At 40.2% G+C, this 12,182-nt stretch overlaps 1 long non-coding RNA gene across 1 annotated transcript; it reads right to left on the minus strand.

Annotated features, from left to right (window-relative positions):
- LOC141275823 (uncharacterized) lies at positions 1-10,398 on the minus strand. Its single transcript, XR_012324200.1, has 3 exons — positions 10,291-10,398; positions 8,373-8,498; positions 1-1,017 (listed from the first exon to the last, which is right to left on the minus strand). It is a non-coding gene; the product is annotated as an uncharacterized lncRNA (long non-coding RNA).
- Positions 10,399-12,182: the final 1,784 nt, after the last annotated feature.

Raw genomic sequence — 12,182 nt, forward strand, 5'->3', positions numbered from 1 at the left:
ACCAGGCGGTCACAGAGCACTGAGCTGATCTCCCTGTGCTATGCGGCTGCTTCCCACTAGCTATCTACCTTACATTTGGTAGTGTCTATATGAGGAAGAGAGAGAAGGCTTTACTTTCCTGCCAGGCAGAAGGGAAGACACAGCAGGCTAGCGCCTCAAGAACTGTGTCCCCCCCTCCTTCGGGAATCGGAGAAGACTTTATACACGGGGCTTGCTGTCTGGGGTATATGATAAGGATCAAAGTAGTGAAGGTCTTGCATTCTTGTTCTTGCATTATTTCAAAACAGTCACAGCTGGCAGTCAGGCAGCCTGGTAATTGGGTCCCTTTGTCTCTGGGTTATCCACCTGTGACCCTTTTTTTCTGAAATGCAAATGCTACAAGGGGTGATTTGCTACAAGGGAGTGCAGGATGTAACTCACATAGTGCTAAAGAGTAATAGGTTAGCTTTGTGATGTACAAATCTAGTTACAGACACTACAGATTAGTAACAGTTAAAAAAAAAGAAAAAAACAACTAGGAGTGATTAACTCTTTCAGGCCAGGTTATGTTTCTTCTCTAGCCTGTTCACTGTTCCCTTTATTTTCTTTGTTCTCAAGAGAGGGAAAACTTCATTTCTATTTTTGCTGCAACAAATTCCCCACTGCTAGTTCATTTTCTCCATATCAACGGAGGAAGGGAAACAGGCGTCGTTCTTGTCTGGCAGAGGACAAAACTTCAGTTTTCCTCCACTTGACAAATATCAGCTCTCCGGCCCAGGGGCCCATCTATCTCCTATTTCAAATCCCCCCTGAGAGACGTGAACCCCAATAAATCTTTATTGGGAGGATGAAGGACGATGGTCTGTCTTCTGTAGCTTCTTCAGCCTGGCATGGGGCTCGTAGACCCTACCTAGTTGGGGTCACGGAGCTCTTGCCCTGTCGTATTAAGGGCCCCAGGGTGACTTCTGTTGTTGTTTTGGCAGGATCTGTTCTGAGAAATGGCCGGAATCTCTGCATCACCGTTATCTTGATGTGATCCTATTGTAATCCAGAAGAGACAGAATTTAACAAGTAGTTTAAAAAAACAGAGGCCAAAGATGAGTAAAAGAATTATTGTAGCTGGGGGCCCATGCAGGATTAAGAGCCTTGTTATGTTTGGTAGTAATTTTGATCCTGATCTAGATAGAGTCAGCACTTGGGTTACCCTGTCTAAAGGAATGGAGCCATTTGGTGTGTTCATATAAATAATTTTATGTCCTCTTCTATTAGCTCAGTGTGATTGATGTAGGTGTAACAGACCCTGTTAGAAGTATTTGGAGGAGTGACAACCTAAACATTAATAGACAAAATAGATCTCATTTCTTTTTAGGAGAATAAGCCTGAAACCCAGTCTAGGCCTGGCACTTTGGGGAGACGTGTAGCCAGGAAGCCGGTTATCTAGTTTCATCAAACTAGGTGTTAACCTTTGATGTGGTATTAACATATAAATAACAGGAGCTATTGGTCACTACATGTGTTTTCTCTTTTTGTTAACTAATGATCTAAAGTAATTTTATCATCTAAAAGTATAACAGTTACAAGAGGAGACCTTTAAGAAGTAAGGTTGCACTTACCAGCTGCCAGCAGACATTGTTTTGAGAATGGCTAGTGACATCCCAAATCTAACACAGCTCAGAAAACTCAAGTTCTTAGCAATAAAAGGACTTGCCTAAAATCACACCATAGTGTCACCGTTAATGAAGTGTTTCTCTAGGTATGAGAAGATGCAAGAATTGGGGCTCATAAAATCTTCTCCTGAAAGTATTTAACTCTCTGAAGGCCTGTCCTGTGAGTTTTTCCCAGAGCACAGAGGGCCTCATTTCAGGTCTCCACCCTGAACTCCTTGTAGGGGGTGTTGAAGGTCACCAGCTGCAGCACCTCATGATTTAATCCTTGTAGAAGTAGATGGCAAGTGTCAGTTTTCAGTCAGCAGGGCCCCTTTATGGTCATAATTTCAACCATGGTTTGGGACATTTCATGACCATTTTGTCCCATGTTGCTAGGAATGCTCATTCCCAGGTCTGGCGAAGATTTTGCTGATAGGCCATTCCATGTGCTATTACTGGTCTAGGCCTTTACTCGTATCCAGAAGTCTCTGGACCACCAGTCTTCCTAGTCTCTTATGGTCCAGGACAATACTCCCTCTTGTTGCTTCTTCTCATATCTAGAGTTAGACTACTGCAATCATTGATCTCACATGAAACTATACATCATCATTTTATCAGAGGCTCAGTCACACACTTGGTAGCATAAGAAACAATAATTTTTTGAAATAGGCAGAATACAAATAACATAGCTGGCAGTATTAATAAAGTCATAAGTAAGAATGAAGCCAAGAACGTCCATTGAGTACAGCCCAGTATATCCCAGGTCGTCTTAGTCTCTTTTGTACCAATCCCTATTCTTCAGGGAAATTATAATTGGCAGTGTCCATAAGGTACTCAGCCCAGTTTCCTAGTGTTACTAGACTGATTATCCTTAGTATGATTTAATTGTTCCCAGCATAGAGGACCCTTTAAACTTAAATTACCATCGCCTGGTGTTAATTACATAAATCCATCCCATAATTGTGGGAGGCTTTATTCCTTGGCTGAAATTTTGCTTATTGCTCTGATTGAACTTTGAGTAATAGAGGAAAATTCATATTTATTGTCAGGGTCAGAGGAGGTATTGTTAATTGGTCGGGTGAGGGGATCTCATCTAGTAATATCAGTAGTGTCCTGAACATGACTATAATTTTCCTTTTAAGATAAATTTCCTAAGAGTCAACCAACTAGAGCCTTGGAGTGGATAAATCCACTCAAGTAACCCAGAAGTACTAGACATAGGTAATTGGCCACAAACCCAACAACTGGACGGATTTTTAAAACGAGCATAGGATCATGCCTATGATAGAAAAACATTTGATTCATATGCAAAGGTCCAAGAGGTCGAGAAGACACTATAAATGAGCAGATGAGTCAGGTCCAGACCCTTGGGTAAGCTGTCTACTTCTGACGTCTTTTTCTCATCCTGGCGTGAGTGTAGCTTCGCCTCTGTTTGAGCGTTGTTTTAAGGTGATTTTGAGGTCACCCGTCCTCTCTATAGGCCAGTCCAGTGCAGGGGCCCTTTGTGAGTGGAAATTAATCCAAGAGTTAATTCCCTTTAGTTTTACTGTGTATGAGCTAGTTAAGAGTACCTGATAAGGGTACTTCCATCCAGTTTGGAGACAGTCCTTTAAATTATGTCTTTTCGAGTATGCATAATCCCCTGGCTGTAGGTAGTGGGCCATCTGATCTTCATCCAAAGATAGATTACTGTGATAAGCTTTAGATACAAACTTAGAGTGTCCTTTAATAATTCAACTAAACTTTTTAGCAATATAACATAACAGCAAGGAACTATCTGGGAAGTGAGTCTTGGTAAACACAGACCTTAATTCACAAAACTAGAATTTAATATTCAGTAAAACATAATTTTTTTACTTCATTGTGAGGGCATTAACCCTGCAGCCAGGGAAGGCTTTATCCCATCAAATAAAAAATGAGGTTTGTCATGGAGCTGGAAAAAGCCAAGCAGCCCTCTTGGATTTTCCATAGCCCTGCTTGTTTGACAGCTAACGTTTACCCATTTTAAATTCCCTGATTTAGGGGTAGACTGTTGTCATGTGTTAAGGACATCAGGATGGCAAAAATCTGACACTGAGGGGTTAATTTTTGTGGAAGCAGGATGGACTTTACCTACATGTGCCATAATCTTCACAGATCATTGTGAAATAATACTTATTTACTTTACCAAAGTAACAAAAGATTTTAAAAGCAAATGTAAATCACTTAAAGGCAAAGACATTTACATAGTCTGTTATTAAAGCAGCATTCCAAGAAAACTTTGTTCTCTTAACAGAGAGGGAGAACCAAATTTCAGACTGGTCTCAATAAACTTGGCCTGATGATTTATATAACTGTAATGGATCATATAGGCTTTTTGCTTGCTGAAACTTTTATAAGGAGTCTCAGACCGAACTTTTAAAAGGCCTCTCAGGAAAGTCACACTAAGGGCTTGTCACAGATTTCGCTTACCAGATCTAGGTGAATTCCTCCCTTTTCAAGGTCCCAAAAATACCTTGAGATTTCTGTACCTGTTAGTGAGGTAGCCTTCCTAATTTATCTGATAAAGGTGCTGGGGACCTAAGAGTTTCCAATCCCTGGAGGGAGTAGATAGAGAGAAAAGATAAATGTTTTAATTTTACCCATAGGTGTAAATTACCAAGTTGCTGTAAACCATAAGTAGCTTGAGGAGAAGAGCTTCTTTATACCCAGTTTAGCATTATGGTCTGAAAGTCAGAAACTTGTATTTATCCAAAAGTCCTTTTTCTTTTTTCTTTTCTTGTATTATTAATTAATTTATTTTTGGCTGTGTTGGGTCTTCGTTTCTGTGTGAGGGCTTTCTCTAGTTGCGGCAAGCAGGGGCCACTCTTCATTGCGGTGCGCGGGCCTCTCACTATCGCAGCCTCTCTTGTTGCAGAGCACAGGCTCCAGACGCGCAGGCTCAGTAGTTGTGGCTCACGGGCCCAGTTGCTCCGTGGCATGTGGGATCTTCCCAGACCAGGGCTCGAACCCGTGTCCCCTGCACTGGCAGGCAGATTCTCAACCATTGCGCCATCAGGGAAGCCCCAAAAGTCCTTTTTATAAATCTTGAAGAGGAAGCATTTTTGCAAAGGCATCAGAGTGAAACCGTAAGTGTCTAGAATGACAAAAGACTTAAGGCAAGTTTAAAATCTGATTACAATGTAATTAACAAGGTAACTTGGTTACTGTTGTAACATATGACACTTAAGATAATAACCAGAATTATGACTGATAACATTTTATCAGGACATATTATAATTTTTTTTGAAACTCCATATAATTTCTAGAATATTTATATTAGTAACAATTAACATACAGTATAACCTAAGAAGATTTATTACACATTTGAAAATACTTCCTGTGTACTTTTAACATAACCAAATGAACCAAATTAATGTAATATCTCTCTTTGGGATGTTTCAGGGGCCCTTTGAAGCACCCCAAAGTTAGCTAGAGGTCAAAGAAACTTCATCACAATTTGATTTCGGAAGTTTTATCAAAAAAATCAGAAGGGTTTAAAACACTCAGTCAGATAAGATCATACATCACTGTGAAACAATAGTTATTCACTTAGCCAAAGTAACAATAAAAGATTTTAAAAGGGGCTTCCCTGGTGGTGCAGTGGTTAAGAATCTGCCTACCAATGCAAGGGACACGGGTTCGAGCCCTGGCCTGGGAAGACCCCACATGCTGTAGAGCAACTAAGTCCATGCACCATAGCTACTGAGCCTGAGCTCTAGAGCCCGCAAGCCACAACTACTGAGCCCACGTGCCACAACTACTGAAGCTCACACGCCTAGAGCCTGTGCTCCTCAACAAGAGAAGAAACGACAATGAGAAGCCCACACACCACAACGAACAGTAGCCACCGCTCACCGCAACTAGAGAAAGCCCGAGCACAGCAACGAAGACCCAACTCAGCCAAAAATAAAAATAAATAAATTAATTAAATAAAATAAAAAAAAGATTTTAAAGGCAAATATCGAACTAATCACTTAAAAGGTAAAGAAGCTTAAAATCTGTCATCCAAGGCAGTTCAACGTCTTAAGAAAATTTTTACCATGCATGAAACTCCTTTCTCAGGGTCCACTTTCCACAAACTTTTTTATTACTTTTCTGTATCCATCACTTTATTTTCCCATTCAGAGACAACCACCTGTAAGTTAGACCTACTTCCTTTTCTCTTAATAAACTGCAATTCCATTCCTCATACCTTCTTTATTAAAAACATACATCTTACTTTCCTTAAGCAACCATGAACTGTCCTTTATATCAGCACTCTGTAGATTGGTAAACATACATCCAAATAATAATTTCTGAAGAATGTGCTTTCTTATAGAAAATATCTCAGTGTGGCACCAAACACATTTTTTAATAGTTCTAAACCTTTTGTTTCTCTGTAAAAGGAAGCCAGTGTTCAGTAATTAATGTTTCAGTATCTTATTTGGAAATGGCTTAGTTATTTAATAAACTTCCATCCTTTAATTTAAGTTAGCACAACTCTAAATTTTCAAACTGTCGAATATCTGGAGAGATCATTCTTAAGTAAATATGCCTAAAACATAATTATTCCTAAAAAGTTCACCCAAAGCTCTTATCTCACTTGCAGTTTTTTTTCTTAAAAGTTTCTTCTTATCGAGTTATTTTTATTGCTGACAAATTTGTAACAAATATAATAAGATCTTATTTAGTTTATATTAAACCTAGGCACAATGAAAGTATTATACTTAATGTTGATGGCTGGAAAGACATGTCTATATTAATTAGATCAAGAAACTTAAACACTAATACCAGGTATTAGGGACTTCCCTGGTGGCGCAGTGATTAAGAATCCACCTTAATGGGTTTGAGCCCTGGTCCAGGAAGATCCCATATGCCGCAGAGCATCTAAGCCAGCGCGCCACAACTACTGAGCCCACGTGCCTAGAGCCCGTGCTCCACAACAAGAGAAGCCACTGCAATGGGAAACCCGAGCACCGCAACGAACAGTAGCCCCCCTTCACCCCAACTAGAGAAAGCCCGCATGCAGCAACGAAGACCCGACACAGCCAAAATAAATAAATAAATAAATTTACAAAAGAAAAAAAATACCAGGTATTAATTTTATATTGAATATTTCCCAGTTCATGTGAACCTGAAATTTATTTAATTTTTCTTGTATTTAGAATTGTTTGATTTGTAAGCGCTTTTCTTTTAAGCCAATTAAATAGAGCTCATTTACAAATTAACCTCAGTAACATTATCCAAAGACAAAAACACATACTGAGACATACACATATATCCAGACAGACACGAGATCTCATAGTTTCCACTTGAGATTTAAAATGTCTCTTTGCCGTTTTTTGTTTTTGTTTTTTGTTTTTCTTGGCTTGAAGTTCTATTAATTAACCCAAGGTTGAAGTCTCAGGCAAAGTGGGCTATGTTTGTAGCTCAAGGACATGATAAGAGTTAACTCCAAGCTTTGTCCTAGGCATATTTTTTGTTCTCTCAGGGTCAGAATTTTGAAGAAAAGTATTTTAACAAGCTAGCTTTTTCTAATTGCACATGTAAAAAGAATTCGTTTTGCAATTTTAAGAACAGTTTCATTTTAACCGATTTTCTCCAGAGTCTAAAGAATATTGTGGCCATACTGTCAAAAATCATCTTTCTCTTTCTGTGGTCATGGTTTCATAGCTAAAATTTAAACCAGATAGTGCTCAAATTGGCTCTAATAACAGGGGCAGACTGGCTGATAAAATGTTGTCCCAACAGGGGTTGTCCCTCTGGGGAGGTGGGGTCTTAGTTTGGTCAGAAAAATCTGAAGGAGTGAGGGAACTTGAAGGAGTGGGGGAAGCTTGGTTCCTCTCTTCCCCTGAGAGTTGGGAGAAGTTAGAAGAGGATCATTTAGAATGTCAGGAGAGTGTTTTTTTTTTTTTTTTCCTGATTCCTCAGGCCTTTGATTATGGAGCCACCTAGAGCAGGATTATAATAAAAGGGGCATAAAGTCCTGAGCGTAAGGGAACCTCAGTCCATTTTCCCCATCCTGTGGCAATAAAGATCTAATTGTAGGAGACCCATTTTCAGGCCATTTTTCTTTGTCATTGGATCATAGCTATTGGTCGACTAGTCATTTAAAATCTTCCGTAAGGGTTCCCAGGTTGGGGTGGAATCTTAGAGGAAGCACTTCCCATTTTGGCTCCAGCACTTGGTAACAGACTTTAGACGTTAGACGTTAGCGCGCTCAAATCAAAACATAAATCTTCACCTCTTCAGCTGTGTCCCCCCTTCTGCCTGGCAGAAAAATAAAGCCATCTCTCTTTTCCTCCAAAATCTGTCTCCGTATTTTTGTTCGGCATCGGTGCACAGGGAAGCCGATATTTCGGCAACAACTCTAGTCGGGATGGTGTAAATAGGAATGGCCTTGGTCTTGAGGATGGGGTTGTTTGAACAAGTTAATTTCCTGATTCTGATAACATCTTTCAAGCCCCAGCTTTAATGAAAGCAGAAATGCCTTTTTTTGTCATGCAATTATTTTTCTCAGAATGGGGAATGAAAGAAATCCAAGATTTCAGAAATTAGAAACTGGCTTTATTCCTTTTCAGGCTGCAGACTCACATGAGACTTAGTTTCAGGGATGAATTCAGGAAACCTGAGAAATAGATAGTGACTTCTGCTTGCTTTGGTTTCTCAGTTTCAACTTCTGCTTCTAGCCACACCTTGTCCCCCTTTTTCAGAAGCATAATTACAGCACCAGAGATATTAACTTACACTTTTTTGGCAATCAGATCCTTTTCCAAAACTTGGCTTTGGTTCGTCATTAGCCAAACCTTCACCTTGTAGTGGCGAAGCTCTACATCAAAGTCGAAATAGTAATTTCCAGGAATCCTGCAGGACCTAGGAGGAACACAGAACAGTCTATGAGAAACTGATACCTTAGAGGAGCGTGTACCCTTCCGGAATGCACTGGTGGTGGTGTGATTTCACACACTGAACTTGAGATGCACTGCTCTGCAGGTTGTTCTGTCTAGACTCTAATATCTAGAGTTTCAATTCCTGTCCTAGCTCCCCCTGTGCTATCAGAGTCCTCAATACAGTGTCCCGTTCTTGCTCTATTTTTGTCTGGCATTTCTGGATCCAGATGCTGAACTTCCCTGGAGCGAAGTCTCGAGGACTGCTATGCTATACTTAGGCCAGTACTGACCACTTCAGGACTGTTGCAGTTTTGTATTTGGTGATCCTTATTCAGAGCTTGGAAACTTGAGCTTGTTATCCACTAGCCACCCCATCCCTGCCCCCCAGGGAACTTCTTTCACTTTTATCTGAGCAAGCTATGCATCAATCGGAATGTCAATTTTCCATTAGCCTTCCTGTGGGGATTAAGATGCTACCTTGGTTAAGAGTGTGAGCTTTGGCTTACAAAGGAAATAGTGTAGGTCATATCTCATCCCTGGTCAAGTTTCTTAACATTTGTAAGGGTCCATTTTTTCATCATCCACAAAAGCAAGTCATGATATATACTCGCATTGGTCTGTTCTGGAAAAAAGTTAGCATTAAATATTATGTTTGCTCTTATGATTATAACTGCTGGCCTCTAAGTTTTGGACTGTGATCTATGCTCCTAATAAGATTTTAGGATAATGTCATAATAAAGAGGCAGTGTCAAATCATTTTACTGTACTTTTTCTTTTCCCCTTACTTTATGGGTCTGCAATTTACTTCATGACACTATTCTTGAATCCAAGAGCCTGGGTCTCTTATTTTCAGGAAAAACAAACCTCTGAATCACTAAATCTTAGACATTTGATCCTAGGATAGGGGCCCATGGATATTCAATGACAATAATGGCCCTATAAGAAATTTTTCAAAATATGTGAGATTCTTTGGGGGATGGGGGAGCCTTTGACTCAGTCTTACTCAGCTGCAAGCAGCAGTTTATAAAGCCTCCCCATTCTGAGTGGTTCTTAAACTTTGGCATGCATCAGATTCACGTGGAGGCCTTATTAAAACACAGATTGCTCACCTCCAGAGTTTCTCATAGACTAGATCTGGGGTAGAGACTGAAATTTGATTTTATAAGAATACTTCATGTGAAGCTGGTGCTGCTGGTCTGTGGACAACACTTGGAGAACCTTGACTCTGACTCATCCACTTTGAGCCTACACAGCGAAGACAAACAGCACACCAGGGACCCCGCGTTGTAACCAGTGAGAAGGATCTAGAGCATAAGCATACCCAGGGCTTACTGAGTGCCAACTTTCCCATAATATCTGGACTTGGTACAGTCTTTGTGATCAAATGCACACCTTCTCATATAGTACTATGTGCTATAAGGTTCCACTAGCTCCTTTTTTTCCCCCTCTTAACTAGAAAGACTGTCCTGATGCGTGATTCCACCTCTGCAACTATGAGTTTTCTTGACATCTCCACTACATTGACTTACCCTTACGGAGCAGTGTTGCCTTAAGTAACAACCTGGGTCTGGACTTTTAGGTCAGATTCCATAGTCTTCATAAGACCTGTGGTTTGGGCTAACGAACACTCTGCTAAAGAAGCCCTTTGTGCAGTCCATACGTTTCCCCAGATTCTTTCTATTCTTACTTGCTATCAATACCATGAAGATTATGACATTTTACCCAAAGAGAAAGGGGGAGGGGAAATTAAGAGACAGAAGAAAAGGCTTTCTTACTTCTAGGACCTCCAACTCCAAGAGGCCCCAGAGGTCCAGGAGGCCCGGGAGGTCCACAGTATCCAATTTACTCAATGAAAGTATTTGCTATCAGAAGAGACATAGTGAATCTCCACACACCTAGAACAAGAAAGCAAAGAGGAGTTATTTGCTTATGCAATCTGTGTGGGTAGAATTAAAGTTTGGTCTGTCAAAATTATACATTGGCTCTGGAATCAGACATACTTGGCTCCAAAGGACAGCTGTGCCACTTGTCAGCTAATCGAGCACGTTAAACTCTACAGTTTAGCTGGCTCTTTATTAATTCCTCTGTTCTGTTATGAACCACCAGACTGAAATCACTACTCATTTACAAATGCGATTTCACTCAATATTACTTATCTCCTTTCTTATCCATCTCTTTATCAACTGAACATAATGAACACTTAATAAATAACACTGGCCTATTATATGAATTATTATTAGCAGAGCCTCCTAGGTATTGCCAATTTTGCACAGGGCACAATACTAGAAACATTATTTTTTAAATCAAATTTCCATTTCAATTATATAAGAGATTAGTTCTTGGCCCACAATTACAAATAAGAAAATTGAGATTCAGAAAGTTATAATGACCAATCCAAAACCACAGAGCCAGAAAGCAAAAGGGGTAAGATCTGAATCCTAGTCTGAGCCTGGACCATTATTTGAATGAGTTAATAAATGAATGAATGCCTATACTATATGGTCCTTTCCTTTCCCGTCCCCAGGTGCTCAGCCTTAGATCCTTTAAAAAAATTTACCCTTATATCCTTTTTGTAAACATGCCTTATATTTAAGCAAATAACATAAAGCAGCCTGGACTGTTTGTCTTTTATTTATGTATTTTTCCTGTCCCCCAAAGCAGAAGCCCCTAGAAATAATATGTAGAAAATTCCACGATCAACATTGGAGGTTTCAGTGCCCTATTAAGTCTAGTTATTCCTAATCCACCCTCTCCTAGGAACCAGGCAACTGGACCATCCCTTCCTGCAGCTGCATCAGGTCCCTACCAGTGATTCTCAGACAAAGAGACAGTTCTTGGGCTGGCTTCTCCCAACGTGAAGGACCCCTGTGTTACTCCAGCTGTTAAATCTGAAGCAGGGGCCCCTGTTAGCACTCCACTGTAGCAAGAACTTCTTAAAGGTTTGAAGTCACCTCTTCAATATTTAAATATTTTCATGCAATCCAACCTGGGTTCACAATAAGATTAATGTTCAACCACAAGCAGGATTTGAGGTCACCTACCCTGACTAGCTCCAGAGTTTGGACTAGGAAGATTCTAGAATCCTGGTCACCCCCCCCCCCCCCGAGTTTCTATCAGAGATATCTCTTATGGCAACAGCTGCTGCTACAGGTAAAACCAAACCTCCAGAGTGTGATTTTCCTTGCTCCTTTACTACTCTTTGAATACTTTCTTGCTGTATCTAATCTCAGATCAGGAGGCAGTGAAAGCCAGCTCCTGGATGAGAAATCTGTGTAGGTCAAAGAACTGGGAACCGTGACAACTTAATCACTGGGGACAAAAACAACCATTATTTGAAGTCCAAAGTGTAGTATACGTAAGTTAGTGTCGTTAATGTTAATACGTGAACACCACATAGGAAAAACAATGTCTGTCTAGCTATTATTATGACTCATGCATCATCTCTTGAAATCGCCATTACAATACCATGACTACCATGACTATTTTTTACCTGGCTATTGTTGATTACCCACTCATCATGCAGGTCACAATATTTCTCTGTTCTCTGTGTACCACTTACACATTAGTGGACGAATCCACAGGCTCAACCAGACTCAGGTTCAATCCTTTTGACAACACTACAGATGGCATTATGTTTCTTTTTGTGATATTAGTAGGTACTGATGCT

This window comes from Tursiops truncatus, chromosome 11 (genome assembly GCF_011762595.2).
Source record: "Tursiops truncatus isolate mTurTru1 chromosome 11, mTurTru1.mat.Y, whole genome shotgun sequence".
In the NCBI taxonomy this organism is placed as follows: domain Eukaryota; kingdom Metazoa; phylum Chordata; class Mammalia; order Artiodactyla; family Delphinidae; genus Tursiops; species Tursiops truncatus.